General features: G+C 37.0%; 2 pseudogenes; both read left to right on the top strand.

Moving 5' to 3' along the window:
- The first annotated feature begins 6,828 nt into the window (after positions 1-6,828).
- On the top strand, positions 6,829-8,019 carry LOC149229099 (U-box domain-containing protein 14 pseudogene; annotated as a pseudogene).
- A 1,078-nt stretch (positions 8,020-9,097) lies between these two features.
- On the top strand, positions 9,098-10,087 carry LOC149229100 (damage-control phosphatase At2g17340 pseudogene; annotated as a pseudogene).
- The last annotated feature ends 9,112 nt before the right edge of the window (positions 10,088-19,199 follow it).

Here is a 19,199-nt window from a genome sequence, read left to right on the forward strand (position 1 = left end):
TTCATTTTCTCACCTTGTATCTGATAGGGCAGGGGGAATCGACAACTACTAGCTTCGAAGTCATATTAAACAAGCTTGAGCCAAAGCAAGAGCCAACCAGAGACAAAGTCAAAGTTGTAGTCTAAGACAGAGTCATGTTCCATGAGCACGATTTGGTTGGTGGCTAGCCTTAATCCACCATTAGCAAAAAACCTTGGCTTTTGCTACCCATTTCATTAGTTTGTGGTCATTTTTAAACCATCACTAGGAAGTACTTCCATTTTGCAAAAGACTTCAACTTCTAACTAGATTCAAAATCGTTCCAATAACTGCTTCGAGCCAAGTTCCAGAGTTGGTGGACAGCCTTAAACCACCACCGATAAAAGACTCCAACTTCCATTACCTCATTTGGTTTGTGGCCTTCGTTTGACCACCATATTCAAAAAACATATCTAGTCATTGGTTTTTATCCACCTCTATATTCTAGATATCTTCTTCGACTCAAATAAGCCCCTTCGGATTAAGGGGGGAATGTTGGACACCTAATCCGATAGGGTTGGTATGGAGGAATGTGAACTGTCACTGGGATTCTAAGGGACCTTGGAATGATAATCCAAAGGTCACATGCAATTGTATTTATATGTGTATCTCATAAATAATATGCAATCTCACGTTTATCATGAATCTCTCTTGTATTCTCGTGAGTCTAATAATATTTAAATGTTATGTTCATTCATGGCAGCATCTATCTCATATTGAGTCGTAAATTCCTCAATACTCTTGCAACAATAACATTATATCCGTTTGTCATAACATCTCGTCCCACTTTGGTTACAATAACGTTATGTTTGTTTGTGACATCTCCCCCATACTGGGTTGTAAAGCACCTCAATACTCTTGACGTAATGAGTGAGTTTTGAAGGAATTATATTATGTTGCTTAAGGAATTAATAATAATTATAATAGTGTAATTTTAAGGTCACAACCAAACCACACATCAAATTAGTAAATTGGAACCCTCTATTTGTGAGATAAGAGATCTTTTTTGACTCTTAAAATATTTGAAGGTATACATATACTAACCCCTAAATTTAAATTTGTGATCTTTTATAAATAAATTATATGAAATTTTAAAACATCTACTCTTTCTCTTATTATTATTACTATTATTAGTGTAATAATAATATTATTATTAATGTAATAATAATAATAAGATAAGAGATCTCTTTTACATAATGATTTGACTATTAAAATATATGAAAGAATATATACCCCAACCTCTGAATTTAAGTGTATGATTTTTTATAAATATAATGAAAATTTAAAACGTCTATTTTTATTATTATAATGGAAAAAAATAAAATTACAACCCATATAAAATAATTATAATTATAATTATTAGATATTATTTTTGGGATTCAATTCTGTTAAGTAAGTCAATCATCTATGATTGAAGATTGACGCTATGTAATTCATTTCACTAGTTTCAATCCCACTTCTTCACCCCTGTGAGCATCACCCGATGCAAGGAGTGCTACTAAGTAAACTATTCAAAAATCATGAGAAATTAGTGAGTTACAACTACCTCTCATGAAAATGGTCATAAATGATTGATCCCAAAAATAATATCTAATATAATACACTGCAAAAACCCCTCAATACTTAAATTATAATAATAATAATAATAAAATAAATTATAAATCATATAAAATAAAATAAATATGAATGAATAAAGAGCCATGAATTAAAAAAGTGGAAATTTTGAATGCTAATAGGTGAATTTTAAATCAATTAAAAAAAATTAAGCTAAACGAAATGGAAGTAGACGCTTTAGTATACTTCCCACGTTAAGTTCGTACGTGTATCCCGAATAACTTTATATCTGTAGCAATGAAAAGAGACAAAGAAGTTATGAGACTTTACTTGTATTAAAAGTTTCTTCAATTTAGGAATCATTTTAAAAATAATTATGGTTAATAATGATATAATTAATTAATAATGAAGTTGGTTTATTATATTCAAAGTATGTATTATTCATTTATTTTTGTTTTGATGGCGTATTAGTAAATAATGATATAACGGAGTTGGTTTATTATATTTAAAATATGTATTATTTATTTATTTTTGTTTTGATTGTGTATTAGGTTTTTTTTTTTTAATCAAAAAATTAGGTTGTTTATTAGTTTGTTTTTTATCAAAAGAAATTTCGCTTCTTATCTATAGTTTATTTTGAGAATTCATTTTTTATTATTATTTAAATTTATTTATTTGTAAGGTGATTGGTTGACGTCTTATTATAGACTCTCTCTTTAGTATTTTGTATTTATGATAGTTATTAAAAAAATTGAATTTTTTTTTTTGAATTTTTTTTTCTATGATTTCCGTTTATTTATTTATTTATTTTTAAATTTAAGATGACTTTAGTCTTGTCGTTTTAACTGTCATACCCATCTTGGAGCAGTAGACATGAAGAGTCTTAAGCTGCTTGTCTAGGTCATCATGGCTCCTTGCAAGAAGAAGAATATCATCAACATAAAGGAGAAGAGTAATGATAATACCACCGAGCTCTTGTCTAGGTCATCATGGCTCCTTGCAAGAAGAAGAATATCATCAACATAAAGGAGAAGTGTAATGATAATACCACCGAGCTCTTGTCTAGGTCATCATGGCTCCTTGCAAGAAGAAGAATATCATCAACATAAAGGAGAAGAGTAATGATAATATCACCGAGCTCTTGTCTAGGTCATCATGGCTCCTTGCAAGAAGAAGAATATCATCAACATAAAGGAGAAGAGTAATGATAATACCACCAAGCTTGGTGCCTTTGCGGCATGCAGTTTCCAGACACTCCTCTAGTTTATCGATGCAAACACCAAAAAGGGTAGGGGAAAGAGAACAACCTTGCTTAACCTTGATATTACATTTAATATCTTTAGACCACCCTTCGTTGGTGGCAATGTCGTAGTGGCGGATCACCACAATCCTCAGTTCAAGAGGAACCATGATCTCTTCAAGCCCCGCCTAGAGCTTATATATTTAAGCTAAGATGTAAGATTGTATGTAAACAATTTTAATATTGGTTGATATATATATATATATATATATATATATGAGCGGAATCTCTTTTATTAATAAAATTACAAACAACTTTTTTTAGATAAAAGAAAATGCTCATATATATATATATATATGAGCAGAATCCCTTTTATTAATAAAATTACGAACAATTTTTTTTAGATAAAAGAAAATATAATATACATATCACATTAAAATATATAACCTATAAATAGTACTTATAAATTAACATCTGCTTTACTATATAAATTAAAATAATGATTCCATAACCATCATTAAATTTAATTAATAAGCATATACAAATTTAATATTTACAATATAACAAGATTTTTAATCATGAATATTTATCGTGGATATTATTAGCTTACTTTTTTACAATACCATGGGCTAGCTAGGCTTTTGATTATTATGTTAAGGATCTAGGCTTTTAATTATTCTGTTACAATACCATGGGCCAATATCAAGGCTTATCAATACCACATGCCCAAAAACCATAACTTATTTCAAAATCAAAATATTTTACAAATACTTTATTTTAATTTAATTTTATAGCATTTTTTAATTAAATGTAAAAGCATAAAGGTTATAATTACTTTTGAGGTATATCTAAACCCTCCACCCTCACAACTACTAAAAACATTCCCATAAAGATTAAATCTAGGTTTTAATAAATTAAAAATGAGAATACTTCTATAAATACATATATGAATTTATAAAATATAAATAATATTATAAAGAACCAGGATAGATGCATCTTAACCAAGGGTCCAAGCGAAGAGAGAAAGAAAAGTGACTAACAATGATAAAAGAAAGATAGTGCATGGTTCTTTTAGGTTCTTTATTATTGTATTTGCTTTGACATCATTGATACAAAATATAGGTTTAATATTTTATAACCAATTATGTTTTTTTTAGATACTTTCTTAAATACAATACAATGGGATCATATTTAAGAGACAGAGATTAAGATGGAGGGGGAATAGAGTGGGGAAGAGAGACATAGAGGTGGGAGAGAGAGAGGGGGGGGGGGGAGAGGAGAGAGGGAGGGAGAGAAAGATGGATTTGGAGGGGGGGAGAGAGGGAGGGAAGAACAAAGACATTGAGAGATAGATGTGGAAAGAGAGAGGGAATGGCAAGGGCGAGATGAAGATGGAATGAGGGAGAGAGGAGATGAGGGAAGAGAGAGAAAAGGAGAGGATAGAGAGAGGGAAAGAAGGGGAAGAGAGAGGCAGGGAGACATAGATATGGGGGGGGGGGGGGGGGGAGAGGAGAGTGAGAAGGAGAGAGAAGGGGAAGAAATAGAGAGAGGTGTGAAGAAGGAGAGATAGATAGATAGATATGGAGAGGAGGAGAGAGAGTGTATGTTTGTGGGCTGATATAGAGAGATAAAGAAGGAGAGACAAAGGGAAGTAGAGATATAGATGGAGGGGGCAAGAGGGAAGAAGAGAGAGACAAAGAGAGGGAGGAAGAGAGATAGATATGGAGATAGTGAGAGAGAAAGAGAGAGAGTGCCATGTGTTTAGGGGGCTGAGATAGAGAGACAAATAAGGAGAGATAGAGGGAGGTATATATATACAGATGGCAGAGAGACAGAGAGAGACAGAGAAGGGGAAGAGATGGAGAGGGAGAGGAACAGGGAGAGATAGATAGATAAATATGTGTGGATTGTGTGTGTATGTTTGTAGGCTAATATAGAAAGTCATGAATATTTTGGTTTTTCACTAAAATATATGTATTGATTTCAATGTAGTTGTTGATTTCTAATCCTATATGATTGCTTGTACTAGTTGCATTGATTTCAGTGTAAACGTAGATTTATAATCATATTTAATACCTTACACTAGATGTATTGATTTTAGTGTAGATGTTGATTTCTACTCTTATTTGATTGCTTGCACTAGATGCATTGTTTTCGATGTAGATGTCAATTTCTAATCCTATTTAATACGTTACACTAGATGCATTGATTTCAGTGTAGATGTTTATTTCTACTCCTATTTGATTGCTTGCACTAGATGCATTGATTTCAATGTAGATGGTGATTTCTAATCCTATTTGATTGTTTGCACTAGATGCATTGATTTGAGTGTAGATGTTGATTTCTGATTTGATGCAACTAGATGTATGATGTACATTAATTTCAAAGTAATTAAATTAATAATGTGCATTGATTTCAGTGTAAGCACATCTTTGCCCCCTCCATCTATATCTCTATCTCCCATTGTCACTCCTTATTTATCTCTATATCTCACCCCCCAAACATACACACATTCTCTCCATATCTATTTATCTATCTCTCCCTCCCTTTTCCCTTCCCCCTCTCTCTCTTCCCCTTCTCTCTCTCTCTAACATTTCTCTCACAGTGATTGACTTTGGAGAATAATACTATTAATATTGAAGAACAACATAGATAAGGTATGATGTTTACTACAACAACTCGAGTTAAATATTTGAACGGTTTATGATTTCAACTGCCCTTTTCATATGATCAATATGAGAAAATGGAAAAACTAATAGATGTGACAATAAGAACAGTAGAATAAAATAGTTCTAGATTGATCACAATAAAGATTGTTTGTAAATGACTATATTTACACTGACAATGTTCTCTTTGTGGGGTTTCACCGGCAACCACTATTCATTCCCACCAATCCCAACGCTCTATTTTTGTCGTTCTAGCGAGTGAAAATATAACAAATGTAAATCCTTTTTCAAATATTTGTATGTGTGGCGTGGTGAAGAACTAGGCTTTGTCATCTTCCATGTTCAGGGCGGTGTCATACCCTCCATGCCAGATAGAGGACAACATGCATGTAGGGCATACATAGATAGACGCTTGGCAGATGTAAGTGGGCTAACCAGGGTTCGAGTCAACTGACAGTGACAACAAACCTTAGCGACATTAGAGCCCAGGGAAGCTCATACTAACAATGTGTTAAGGTCCAACGAAAGCTGAAGAAGTCATAGGTCGAGGAAACCGGGCCGCGTGAAGAAGGAAGCGATTGTTTCTTTGATGTTTTTGTTTTCTCAGACACTTAAGTTTGAATTGGGATTCCAATAGATCATCGGCCAAAGATGGCACCAAAAATTATGGGAGTAGGGGTGCCAGATTTGGAGATGTATTTAGTGGAAGTAGGAGGAGATGACGGGGATGTTATGGTGGTGGTGGAATCATGCATGGAATTGGTGAACGAGATTGTAGGTGTCGGGGAATGAAGAAACTATTTGAAGAAATAAGGTGCTAATTTGGTGAGAAGGCTTAAATTATTAGCAACCATGTTTGAAGAACTCAAGGAACTGAAGGATCCCCTGCTTAAGGATAATACCCTGCAGACCTTGGAATCTCTAAGCTCGGATCTTAAACATGCTGCGGAGATACTCAAATTTAGCGACGAGGGCAGCAAGTTGTTCATGGCTCTAGAAAGAAAGCAATTTGCAAGAAAATTTCACTGTGTAAGTACTCAGTTGGAGCAGGATTTAAGTGAATTGGCTTATGAAAAACTTGGTTTGTCAAGTGAAGTTTGAGAACAAGTTGAACTTGTACAAGCCCAGTTCAAAAGAGCTAAAGGAAGAGTTGACACACTTGATTTGGAACTCGAGAAAGATCTAAGTATTGTCTTGTCTCAGAGGAGTGACAGAGATGTTGACCAACTAGTATTAAGAAGATTAGCATAAAAGTTACAACTCAAGACCATTGTCGATCTTAAGCAAGAATCACTGGCACTACATGATATTGTTATCAAACGTGGAGATGCTAGTGAGAGGTTAGAGAAAATGTCAGGTATTATGAGGAGGTTGAAGGACTTAGTTTTGACAGAGAATCCTGAGATGGATTCCCTTGATAGTGAGAAAGGATTGAATACTTGTGGTGGTCTTACAAATAAATCTAACTCTCCTGTTATGCCTACAAGACAGACATATGAACGATCTTGCATATAGAAATGGATAGATTCTGGACATAGAACTTGTCCAAAAGCACAGGGATGTTGATGCATGTAGTTTTGACACCTAATTATGTATTGCGAAGTCTGATTGCACAGTGATGTGAAACTAATGTAGTTGAACTACCAAAGAGATCGGGTTGTAGCAGATATGGAAAGGCATGTGGATCTATGCTTGATAACTCTGATGATTGAGCAACTGTGGATGTTCTTCTACAAAAGTTGTCGAGTGGGACTCCTGAAGACCAAAGAGCAGCAACTGGTGAGCTACGTCTTCTAACCAAATAAATGCAGGTAACAATATTTGTATTGCAGAGGCCGGGGCTATTCCTTTAATAGTTAATCCATTGTCCACACCAGATGCTAGAACACAAGAGCATTCTATGACAACTCTTCTTAACCTTTCCATTTATGAAAACAACAAGGGTGCAATAGTTATGGCTAGGGAAATTCCTCCTATTGTTGAGGTTCTCAAGGTTGGTAGCATTGAAGCAAGAGAAAATGTTGCTACAACTCTGTTTAGTTTGTTAGTTGTTGATGAGAACAAGATAACCATTGGTGCATCTGGTGCGCTTTGGTTGGCTTGCTTTGTGAGGGGAGCCAGAGAGGCAAGAAAGATGTTGCCACAACACTCTTCAATTTATCAATCTATCAAGGTAACAAGGCAAGGGCTGTGAGAGCTGGTGTTGTGTCCCTGTTGATGCATTTGCTGGTAGATCCCAGTGGAAGGATGGTTGATGAAGTAGTTGCGATACTAGAAATTGTTGCAATTCATCAGGAGGGGAAAATAACTATCGACGATGTTGATGCAATCACAATATTGGTAGAATTAATCATAGTTGGCTCACCTCGAAATTGGGAAAACACAGTTGTTGTTTTGCTTGCATTATGTACAAGTGATCCACAACATCTTATTGTAGCCCGAGAACTTGGAGCTTATGAACCCTTGTCATATTTGGTCCATAATGGCACAACAAGAGCTAAGCGTAAGGCTGCTTCATTATTAGAGCACATCAACATATGAGAGCAAGCTCCAAGTAGCTGATTACAATATTTGGAAAAGATAAGCGTTGGTTGGCTCATTTGTGCATTCCTTTTTGGTATGGTGGTCAAAGATCATCTCCTTGTGGTTTTATTGTATATTTATTGGAAAATTGAAACTTGTGTCATAGCCATAAGGTGAAATACTCCAAGTGGTTTTGAGATGAGGATGTAGGGATGTGTGGAGGGTAATATTCTTTTGTTATATGTGAAGGCTATGTGGTGTGGATAAAATTGTTGAAGCAGGACATCCTTTTGGCAAAGTAGGATTTTTATTGGTTAAAAAGATAAACGCTTTCTCTCTTTCATTTAGACTCCTTGATCACTGTTGGGTTTGATCAATCATTCAATGGAGAGGACATTTGCAATGGTACCATTTCCTTTACTCACAACACCCATTGAATCAACATACAAACCCAGTATAATTCCGTTAATAGTACAAATGTGCTTATGCTCCCCTCCCTAATCAATCCATCATTCACTCTCATTCTTCCTCTGGCATTGGGCAATTATGATTGAAAGTTAATAAAATCTAGGTGTGTCACAGTTTGCTGCTAAGGGTATGAATTGAATTGCAATTCAGTTGCAATGCCTCTGGCTAAGGAAGGTGGAAAATTGAGATTATAGGGAAGTGAAAGAGGTTCAAACCCATATTGCAGTGAAGTTGGGTTTGCATTGAGAGCAACCTCTATAAAATTTCCTTGTTCCTAATGTCCTACAACATTCTACAGATCATCATGAGAGGGAATCGAGCTGTCGTTATTGGGACTGACATAAGCGCCATTGAAGCTTGTATCATTGATGGTAGAAGTAGAAACACATGTTGCAATCATTGAATGGTCTGCTGTGGCGGTATTTTAGATAACCCATATGTTTTGAAGAGCCATTAATTGGTATCGTTGTCAGATTTATGGTGGAGCTTTTTAGTTAGTTCGACAATCTGCGATATGCACTTTGTGGGTACTCCAACTCTTCCATCGCGTCCGTCCTTCGTTTGACGGTGCCTGCCTTTTGTGGTTGGCGGCGGGGTTGTATTCATCATCGTGTGTGTTGGGTCAACAATGAGCAACTCATGGGGTGAGGAAAACTTGTGAGGATCTCCATCCATCTCTAACTATTGGATCAACCATTCCACAGTCTTTCCATCACGTTTGAAGCCAAGTTTGTGGTGAGCTCAAATAGCCATTCAAGTTGAGATCGCTTGGATCGACGTCTTCAGGAAGTCCATTGCCTCCTTCAAGAAACATGTAGAGCTAGATGATTCTGTTTCAAATGCCCAGGATAGAGCAGCTAAGTTTTCATAGAGGTATGGAAAAATACTAGAAGAATTACAGGAAGATCTTGAAAGCCACAGAAGACCACCCAATTGTGTATTTTGTGTAGGCTACGGGAGCAGTGCCTAAGGGAAGTGGGTCTCAGAGCCATATTTAAAAAAGTCGAGGAAGAAGAGAATGCAAAATCTTTGATCCTATTTGAACAAGTTCAGGTTGTAACACTCTTTGATAGTACTGGAGATGGAGGAAAGCATTTAGAAAACTTGATAAGGGGAATATTTGCATGCAATATTTTTTATTTGGGTGTTGCACAGCTTGTTGAAGTGTTCGAAAGGGATTGCATGTCCTCTTTGGCCAGTTGTGAAAACTTAATACCTTGACCATGGTTCATTGACGACTTGGAAACATTCAAGCCAAGCTGGATGAGGAAGTCTTGGAAGAAGTTTGCCATTTTTGCAGATAATCCTAGTGTAGATCTTGTAGTAGGGATATTACCTTTTGCAAAAGAGTTGCTTCAATGAGGTACACAAGTGGTTTTAGCTGCCAATGATTTACCATCCATTAACAATGTTACTTAGTGTGAATTGGTGGAAATTGTCTCAAAAGTGAAAGAGATGAAAAATGGGAGGGAATATATTATGGGAGTAGAAGTAAAGAACCTTCTCATTGTAAATTTTAGAACTGATTTATATATCTCTTGAGCTTGCATATTTATAAAATGATGTTAATCGGGTTGTTTTGGAGGGTATGGGCCGTGGGATTGAGACCAATCTCTAAGCACAGTTCCAACCATAGTTACCAAGTTCAAATTTGAATTCAAATTCAAGTTTGATCGGATGAAAGATTTTCAATAAATCGATAATATATATCTTCAAAATATTTAAAGATATATATTTTTGTTCCTATAAGTGTGATACCTTCCATTCATTTTCCTCTTCATTTTAATATTTAAATAATTTAATAATTATAAATAATCTAAAAATTGTAAAACACAATTAAAATCTAATAATTATATATAATATAAAAAATCTAAAACACAATTAAAAAATATAGCACTACCTTCATCCCTTTAAAATCTCTCTTAACTTCAAAACTTAAATATATTCCTAATCAAATTTACATACTTTCAGTGTTCAAATTATTTCCTTCACTATTTTTTGGACTTTCCAGACATTCAAAACAAATTAGAAGTTATATATAATTTTTTTATAAATTAATAATAACCTTCCAATTCATTTCCTTCTATTTGCATGCATCAATGTGCAAGTACCCCTATCTATTGTGTGTTCAGACAAGCCTTCTAAATCGATTAGAATACTAACTACTGTGAAACAGATTTAGGCAAATTTGGTAACTATGGTTCAAATGTGAATTATAGTGCAGCCAAAGACCTAGACATTGAGCTTTATGGCTGCGATTTTGTCAAATGTGGACAATGTCCAATGTATATTCATTGGAAGGCCATGCTCCTTCTTATATATAAGTGCGTTCCAACTTTTCACGCTTGAGAAGGCCTATGTAGCTTTAATTCTAATTTGGTTGCACCATCCATTCCAACTTTGGATGGAGCATGGTCATGTTTCCAGCTAGAAGGACCCTCCCACATGGAACCTCATCCCTCATCCTCACTCTGCTCACCAATACCGTTGTTTCTTTTCCTTATAAAATGATCCACTTAATTTTAAATTTGTTAATAGTAAATAACGACCCACTCATTCACTCCACAATAAATAGGAAACCACACAGTTTATGCTAGTTATTTCGCTGAAACAACTTTTGGCAAATTTCTCTACTTTAATTTACACTCCCAAATACCTGCATGCATGTCCATGGTGTCTTTTGTAATTTCATCCATCAAGTGGGTTGACATTTGTAGATTGTATAAGAATAAATGACAAATGGATTAGCCTTCATCATGATGCCCCACGGATCTCCCATTGGCGTTGTGGCAGAATAGTATCTAGGCTTGCTTGCCCTCACTAGGAATGGGCGGTCATACATTCACTTATTCACGGTGGAGTTTGATATGATCAAGACACTAGAGTTCTATGAGCCCGACGCCAACGCCTCATCTTAGTGGAGACCAAGCCTGCAAAATATTGTAATGGGGAGGGCCATATGGTATTAAAAGACAAATAATTGGGCTTGATACAACTGGGCAAGTTCTGTCAATATTTTATGGAACAATGCACTCACCTCGCGCTTTTGACATTGGATAGTTTGGTAGATCTTATGCGCATGCATTTAACATTGTGTTATGTTTGTGCCGATATGATCTTTCTAAATCTTTGATTCCTTTTGTGCACTTTTGCACCTTTAGGGCAATTGCTACTCATATTATTCACATTTTCTATCATTCAACATTGTTACATTGTCGCTTTGCACTTAAATTTTTTATTTCATCATTCAAGTTACTACCAGCCTCTCTCATCTCAAAAAACCGAGCTAACTAAGCAAATTTAAAATTAAATTGACCAATTTTAATCTTAGACATATTTAGCATATTTAAAATGATCAAAATAATTAGATGTTCAACAAATTTTGTATGACCGCACACGACTGAAACCAGCCTAGATCCATCTTAACTCTGAATCTATCAAGCATTGAGAGGGATCCAATATCTCGAGGTGCAAACCTTTCCTCAAGTTTTGCACTCAAAAAAGAGGTTTGCACCTTGAGAGATTTGATCCCTCTTGGTGCTTGATAGATCTAGAGGTAAGATGGATCTAGGTTGGTTACAAATAAGATAGATTTATAAGACCGCACTTGTATTAAAAATTGTAAAAGTTGATTTCCAAACGAGTGCATGTTTATAATTAATGTTAATAGTATGAATTTTCATGATGTTAATTTATAGTTTTTGAATAAATTAATATTATATTTTATTATTTTTTTAATATATGATTATTATTATATTTTTTATTATAATAATGATGGTGGTGGTTAATATTTAAAATTTTACTTGTGTATTTGAAAATTTTTGAGAGAAACATTCCAAAATCACTATATTTTTGATGATTTAGAAAGGTTGGTATTATGGCAATTCTTTTGAAATTGAGATCTAAATTGGGTATAGGTAGGAAGTTTTAAGATAAAATGATTTTTGTTTGTAACACACTTAGTATCACAAAGATAATAGGCTATTCCATCCTTCAACATTTTTAGAAATTTCCAACAACTAGTGTTACTATGGAGCTTGTGAGAATTTGTTCTTATTTTAATGATGTTAGTTTTCTCGTTTATGCTAGCCTAAGGAAAAGAGATATTTTTGATGTTCAAGATCATGGTTGATCACCTCCTTATAACATATGAATTTTCTTTTATCCTCTAATTATTTATTGCACCGTAATTTCTCCTTGAATTTAGATGTAATAACATTTTTTATATTATCATTATTTTACAAAATTATCTCTCCCTTTATTCTTCAATGGTTTAGCCAAGACTTGGCATCTTTGTGTCATCACTGGTTTAGTCGTAGGTGTTTTCTGTTGGAGTTTAAAGCAATTTTCAAAAGCATCTTGCTTTCTTTGTTGTTTAACTTACTCTTCTACATTAAATGCCTAGTCATAACCATGCTCTCGATAAGGGGAAGGTTCACTTCTAAAAAGTATGGGATAGCATAACTTTTAATTTTGAGACTATAAGTTTTAAAAATCTTTTGGATCTACTCTATTTTTCTCCATGATTCTCTATATGTTAGGTAAACTTGACTCATAGATAGAGTCAAAGTTGACCAGGTCAAACAGTTGTGGTTTTGGGCACGTGGCATAACGTACCCATGGGATTGCATGCCATGGAGCCTTTAAAAGGGCTAGGAAGACTTCACTGTAACGTAGGACAAGGAGGTGAGCGGTGAAGGCTCACTTGGCCGGGTTGCCCAAGGTTTTAGCTAAGGGATCTAATGAAATTTCATTGGGCTAGGTTTTTCCCCAAAGTTGGGGTTTTCCTAGGGTAAATATTTTGTGCATTATCTTTGAATATGTTTGTTATTGGTTTTAAGTTTTATTCTCAGTAAATCCCAGTAAACAATTACTGCTCTCTCGTTCAAATTTATTCATTTGGCATTAAAGCCAGATATTGGCTTTAGAGGGACAACTCTATTATCAAGGGTTTAGAGCTTGATGAATGGAGTTATGTGCAAGGTCCAAAAAATGTCGAACGTAGGATTAAAATGATGAATTTTTTGAATTTTTGCGTGGGTTGTGGCTTTGGCGACATTAGAAACCACAGGGAATCCCCTTGAGGGTTCCAACGGTGGAAGAGGACGCAAAATTTGTTTGCAATTTTGTGTAGAAAATATGTGATAGGTTAACCCGATAATGCAATATAAATCAAAGCAGAATACTATAACCTACTTCTACTATCAATTTGCGGAAGCTTAAAGATCGAGCTGAACAATATAACCAGAAGAAGAAGAATCAATGGCACAATAGACATGAAAATACTTTGGGGAAAGCCTCGGATAAAAACCCCACACTATTGTATTATCATAAATGGTGGAAATACATAGGAATTATACAAATCCTTAGCTCTCACAGCTAGCCAGCCCTCAGTACAATCCTCACAGATTCTCACAGGCAATCTTCGCTTCTCTCCAGCCTTCCTCTCTGCCCTCCAAGCTCCTATTTCCTTGCGTTGTTCCTTGTGGATGATTAGCCTATTACCAAGTGGAAAAACAACCTTCAAAACCGCACAATCCTCAATGATGAATCCTTGACTGCATGCATGAGTTTTCTCCATGAGAAAACACATGCAACTGATAGTACACTGTCCTTGAACATTAATATCAACTGGGTCTTTCTCAGAATAGACATGCATGAGTTTCTGATGAGGGAATCTTCAGTTAATTAAAGTAGCACTAGTTGAGTGCATTAATGCATCAACTGACTGTTAACTCACTATTAGTTCCTCAAACAGTTTGGAACTAATTTAACTGGACTTAACTCAGTAAACTGGGCTAACTAATTACAACTCAAATACAACTCAATCTTATCTCCTTAATTTAAGGGATAACTCTTGCATGGCTTCAGAAAGACTTCTAACTTGAATTTCTCCAACTAATTAATTTAAAATAAATAAATTAATTATTTCCAAGTAACTGTTAAGACTAAATTCGATTTTCATTCACAAATTCGATTTTCATTAATAATAAATAAATTAATTATTTCCAAGTAGCTGTTAAGACTAAATTCGATTTTAATTCAAGGACAAATTAAATTGGAATATTCTTGTTGCCATATTTCAACACTCCTTCTCAACAAGAAAAAGATTATCTTCCACCTCGATCTTGTCTCTATGGAACTCAAATTTACACTTTGAAAATGCCTTTGTCAAAATGTCAGCATCTTGCTTCTCTGTCGAAATATATTGCAACAACATGATCCTCCTCGCTACACAATCTCTGAGATGATGATACCGGATGTCAATGTGCTTGGACCTATCATGAAATATTGGATTCTCAGAGAGTTTGATACAACTCTAATTATCACAATAGATCACAGTTGGATCCATCCTCTGATCAAACAAACCAACTAGGATTTTTCGCATCCAGATGGCCTCACATGCTGCTTGACTTGCAGCCATGTATTCCGCCTTTGCCGAGCTGAGTGCAACCGACCTCTGTTTCCTGCTGTACCAAGAAACTGATACTGACCCATGGTTGAAAATCCTTCCTGAGGTGCTCTTCCGATCTGATGGAATCCCTACCCAATCTGCATCAGTGGAGCCCTGTAGCTTCACTCCCTCTGCCTGTCTGTACCATAATCCATACTGAGATGTGCCTTTGAGGTATCTTAATACATGCTTTGCCGCCTTCCAAAACATCTTGGTAGGTTGAACCATTGCTTGACTCAGTTGGTTCACCGCATAGCAAAAATCTGGTCGTGTATTCATTAAGTACATCAGTGAACCCACAAGCTACCTGTACACAGTAGCCTCTACCACTTCTCTTGAAGTAGCAACGTCCTTCCTCCAGTTACCTCCTAGAGGAGTCTGCATGGGCTTGAAATTCTCCATGTGGAATCTCCTGAGTATCTCGTTGGCATACTTGCCCTGAGACACAAATAACTCCCCATCCTTCTACCACACTTCCATGCCAAGGAAGTAATGCATGAGACCCATGTCTTTCATCTCAAATTCTCTTGCAAGGTCCTCCTTGCAAGACATGATCAACTGATCATCACCAGTCAATATGAGATCGTTAACATAACATACGATGATCAACAACTTACCTTTCACCATGATGTGGTACAGGTTCACATCTACTTCACTCTTTGTGAAGCCCAACCCGGTGAATTAGTTGTCTATCTTGGTGTACCAAGCATGAGGTGCTTGCTTCAGCCCGTACAAGGTTCTCTTGAGTCAGCACACATGTGACTCACGATTGAAGGTCTCAAAACCTTCCGGCTGCTCTATGTACACCTCTTCCTCAATCTAGCCATTGAGGAATGCAGTCTTCACATCCATCTGATGGATCTTCCAACCCATCTGTGCTAATAGTGCCAACATAGATTTGATAGATGAGTACCTTGCGACAGGAGCAAAAGTCTCATCATAGTCAATCCCCTCGACCTGTGAAAAACCACGAGCAACAAATCTTGCCTTATGCTTCTCCACACTACCATCAACAACTTGATTTACCTTGTAAAGCCAACGGGAACTCACAACTGACTTGTTCTCCGGTCTCAGAACCACGTCCAAAACACTGTTATGAACTATGGAGTCATACTCTTCCACCATAGTATCAACCCAAATTGGCTGTTGCATTGCTTCCTCAAAGGAACATGGCTCGGTCTCAACACATTCCCCAACAAGGGCCATGTATCTAGTGTACCTCTTAGGTGACCTCCTCTGTTTGCGCTGAGAAGATGGTGCTCCCACATTCTCTCTCGCATCCTCCAACAATCTGTCAGCTTCTCTTGTGTGCTTTCGTCCATCTCTGGAAGACTCTGCTTGTGTGGATGTCTCCACTCCTGGAACCTCTGCATGCAGCTGCTCCACATTAGTCTAAGGCTCCTCCTCCCTAGGAGCCAATAGTTCCTCCACAACTTGTAGTTGGAGCTTCCTCTCAAGGGAAACTCGCATGCCCTTCTGCTCATCAAACTTGAGATCTCTGTGAACCACTGTCCTCCGACTGATAGGCAAGTACACCCAATAGATGTGAGGTGTATCAATGTACCCTACAAATATCCCCAACTCTGCTGTCAACTCAAGCTTCTTCCATGCATCCTTTGTCACATGGAAATATACCAATGAGCCAAAGATCCTGAAGTGACCCACATCTGGTCTCTTACCGGAGAAAGCTCCCTCTGGTTTCTTTATCCCAAGTATGAAATGCGGGCTTTTATTCTGCAAATAGACCACTGTGTTGCATGCCTCAGCCCACAAGTGAAGTGGTAGGACTTGGTCATGCAACATTGACCGTGCTGACCCTACAATAGTTATGTTCTTCCTCTCGGCCACCCCATTCTGTTGTGGGTTATGAGGTGCCATCAACTCTCGTTTAATTCCTTCCGCTTCATAGAAGTCCTTAAACTCTTGAGAGACATATTTTCCACCGTTGTCACTTCTCAAGGCCTTGATCTTCTTCCCTGACTCTTTCTCGACTAAAGATTTGAACTCACAAAACTTTGTGAAAGTTTAGTCCTTCTTCTACATGAAATAAATCCAACATTTACGAGAATAGTCATCAATGAAAGTCGCATAATACCTTTGCTTCGTTGTGGATGCCGTCGAGAATGGTCCACACAAATTAGTATGAACTCGCTCTAAGATAGCCTCTGCTCGATTGTCTCGATCATGAAAGGAAGACTTGGTGTACTTTCCCAAGGTACAACCTTTGCATGTGTTAACTTGCTCAAGTTTACCTTTGGGAAGTCCTGTAGATATCTGTTGCATTATCTTCAAAGCCCCATGATGCAAATGACCCAACCGCCTGTGCCACAACTCGCTAATGTCTTGGCTTTGTACCAATTCTACTTTCGTACTCAGTGCTGCACAATCATCTACCTCTAGTTTATAAAGATTCTTCACCCGAATCCCTATCCTCTTGGTCTGACCAGTGGCTATGTGTCTTAGGAACGCCTTTCCTTTACTGAAGACAACATCGTAGCCTTTGTCCTCCAACATCATGACCGATACAAAGTTCTTCTTCAGTCCAGGCACATACATCAGATCTGTAAAGGTGAGAGGAGCTCCATGCTCCCTCTGAAAAGCAACCGTGCCCACTCCTGAAACATTATACCTTCCATTGTCACCCATATCTATGCGCATCTTGAGGTCTTTCTCCTCCAAGGCACTGAATAAATTTTTATCACTGGTCATGTGGAATGAGTCTCCACTATCAAGATACCAAACACAACCCAACATCGATGATACCATGCATGCGATGAGGGTAAAGTCTATTTTGAACTGAGAGGCTAATGCCTCACCTTCCGATCCTTCCGAGGATCCCTTATTGGAATTCTTCGACGGGTAATTAGTCGCATAATGTCCCATCTTGTGACAATTATAACATCTTACTTTAGATATGTCACCCTTCTTCCCTCCATGCGAAGAATTCAATTTGAAATGGGAAGCCTTCCCCTTCCCTTTCCTTGCCTTACTTGCTAAGGCCAGATTTTCTTCATCATCATTCTTGGATAAAGAACCATCTCGTGTGCTCCGCCTGATCTCCTCCTGCATAAGATCCGACCACAGTTGTTCCCAATCCGGCAGTTCCTCCCTTCCATTCACAGAGTCCTGGTAACTATTCGAACTCTTTGGAAGGCCAAGGAGAGCGAGGCTCACCATATCATCATCAGAAGTAGTTATTCCCACACTGCCAAGCTCATCTATGTAGGTGGTGAGCTTGTTCAGATATGTGGAAATAGTATCACCCTTCTCCATCTTGATTCTTTGAATCTTACCCTTGAGCGCCAATTTTTTCTGGTCGCTATTGTTCTGGTAGAGGTCCTTCAATGCCTTCCACATTGAAAATGGAGTATCCTTCCCATGGAGACTCGAGACAATATGATCTCGAACTCCCTCAAGGATGATCCGCCTCACCTTTGCCACACACTTCTTCCACTCAGGCAACGCTTGTGCATCAGTTGAAGCTGGCTCTGGGATTTCTTGATCAATGAATTCCTTCAAGCCATTATCTTCTAATACAACCTCCATTCTATCTTTCCATGCTATGTGATTCGAGCTACCTTCCAAGGCATACTCGAGTCTCAAGCCATAGAACGCCATTAGCCAACCTTGAAGTATGATATGAATTTGATTTGCACATGCAACCCTGAACTTCAAACTTCGAATTCTCTTCTCAGTATACTGTTCACAGCTCCGATACCATGTAGAAAATCTGTGATAGGTTAACCTGATAATGCAATATAAATCAAAGAAGAATACTATAACCTACTTCTACTATCAATTTGTGGAAGCTTAAAGATCGAGCTGAATAATATAACAAGAAGAGGAAGAATCAATGGCACAATACACATGAAAATACTTTGGGGAAAGCCTCAGATAGAAACCCCACACTATTGTATTCTCATACATGGTGGAAATACATAGGAATTATACAAAGCCTTAGCTCTCACAGCTAGCCAGCTCTCAGTACAACCCTCACAGATGCTCACGGGCAATCTTGGCTTCTCTCCAGCCTTCCTCTCTGCCCTCCAAGCTCCTATTTGGAAAAATAACCTTCAAAACTACGCAATCCTCAAGGATGAATCCTTGACTGCATGCATGAGTTTTCTCCATGAGAAAACACATGCAAATGATAGTACAATGTCCTTGAACATTAATCTCAACTAGGTCTTTCTCAGAATAGACATGCATGAGTTTCTGATGAGGGAATCTTCAGTTAACTGGAGTAGCACTAGTTGAGTGCATTAATGCATCAACT

The sequence above is a fragment of the Pinus tabuliformis genome, chromosome J (assembly GCF_031772625.1).
Source record: "Pinus tabuliformis cultivar Carrire ecotype Pingquan chromosome J, CPIR1, whole genome shotgun sequence".
In the NCBI taxonomy this organism is placed as follows: Eukaryota; Viridiplantae; Streptophyta; class Pinopsida; order Pinales; family Pinaceae; genus Pinus; species Pinus tabuliformis.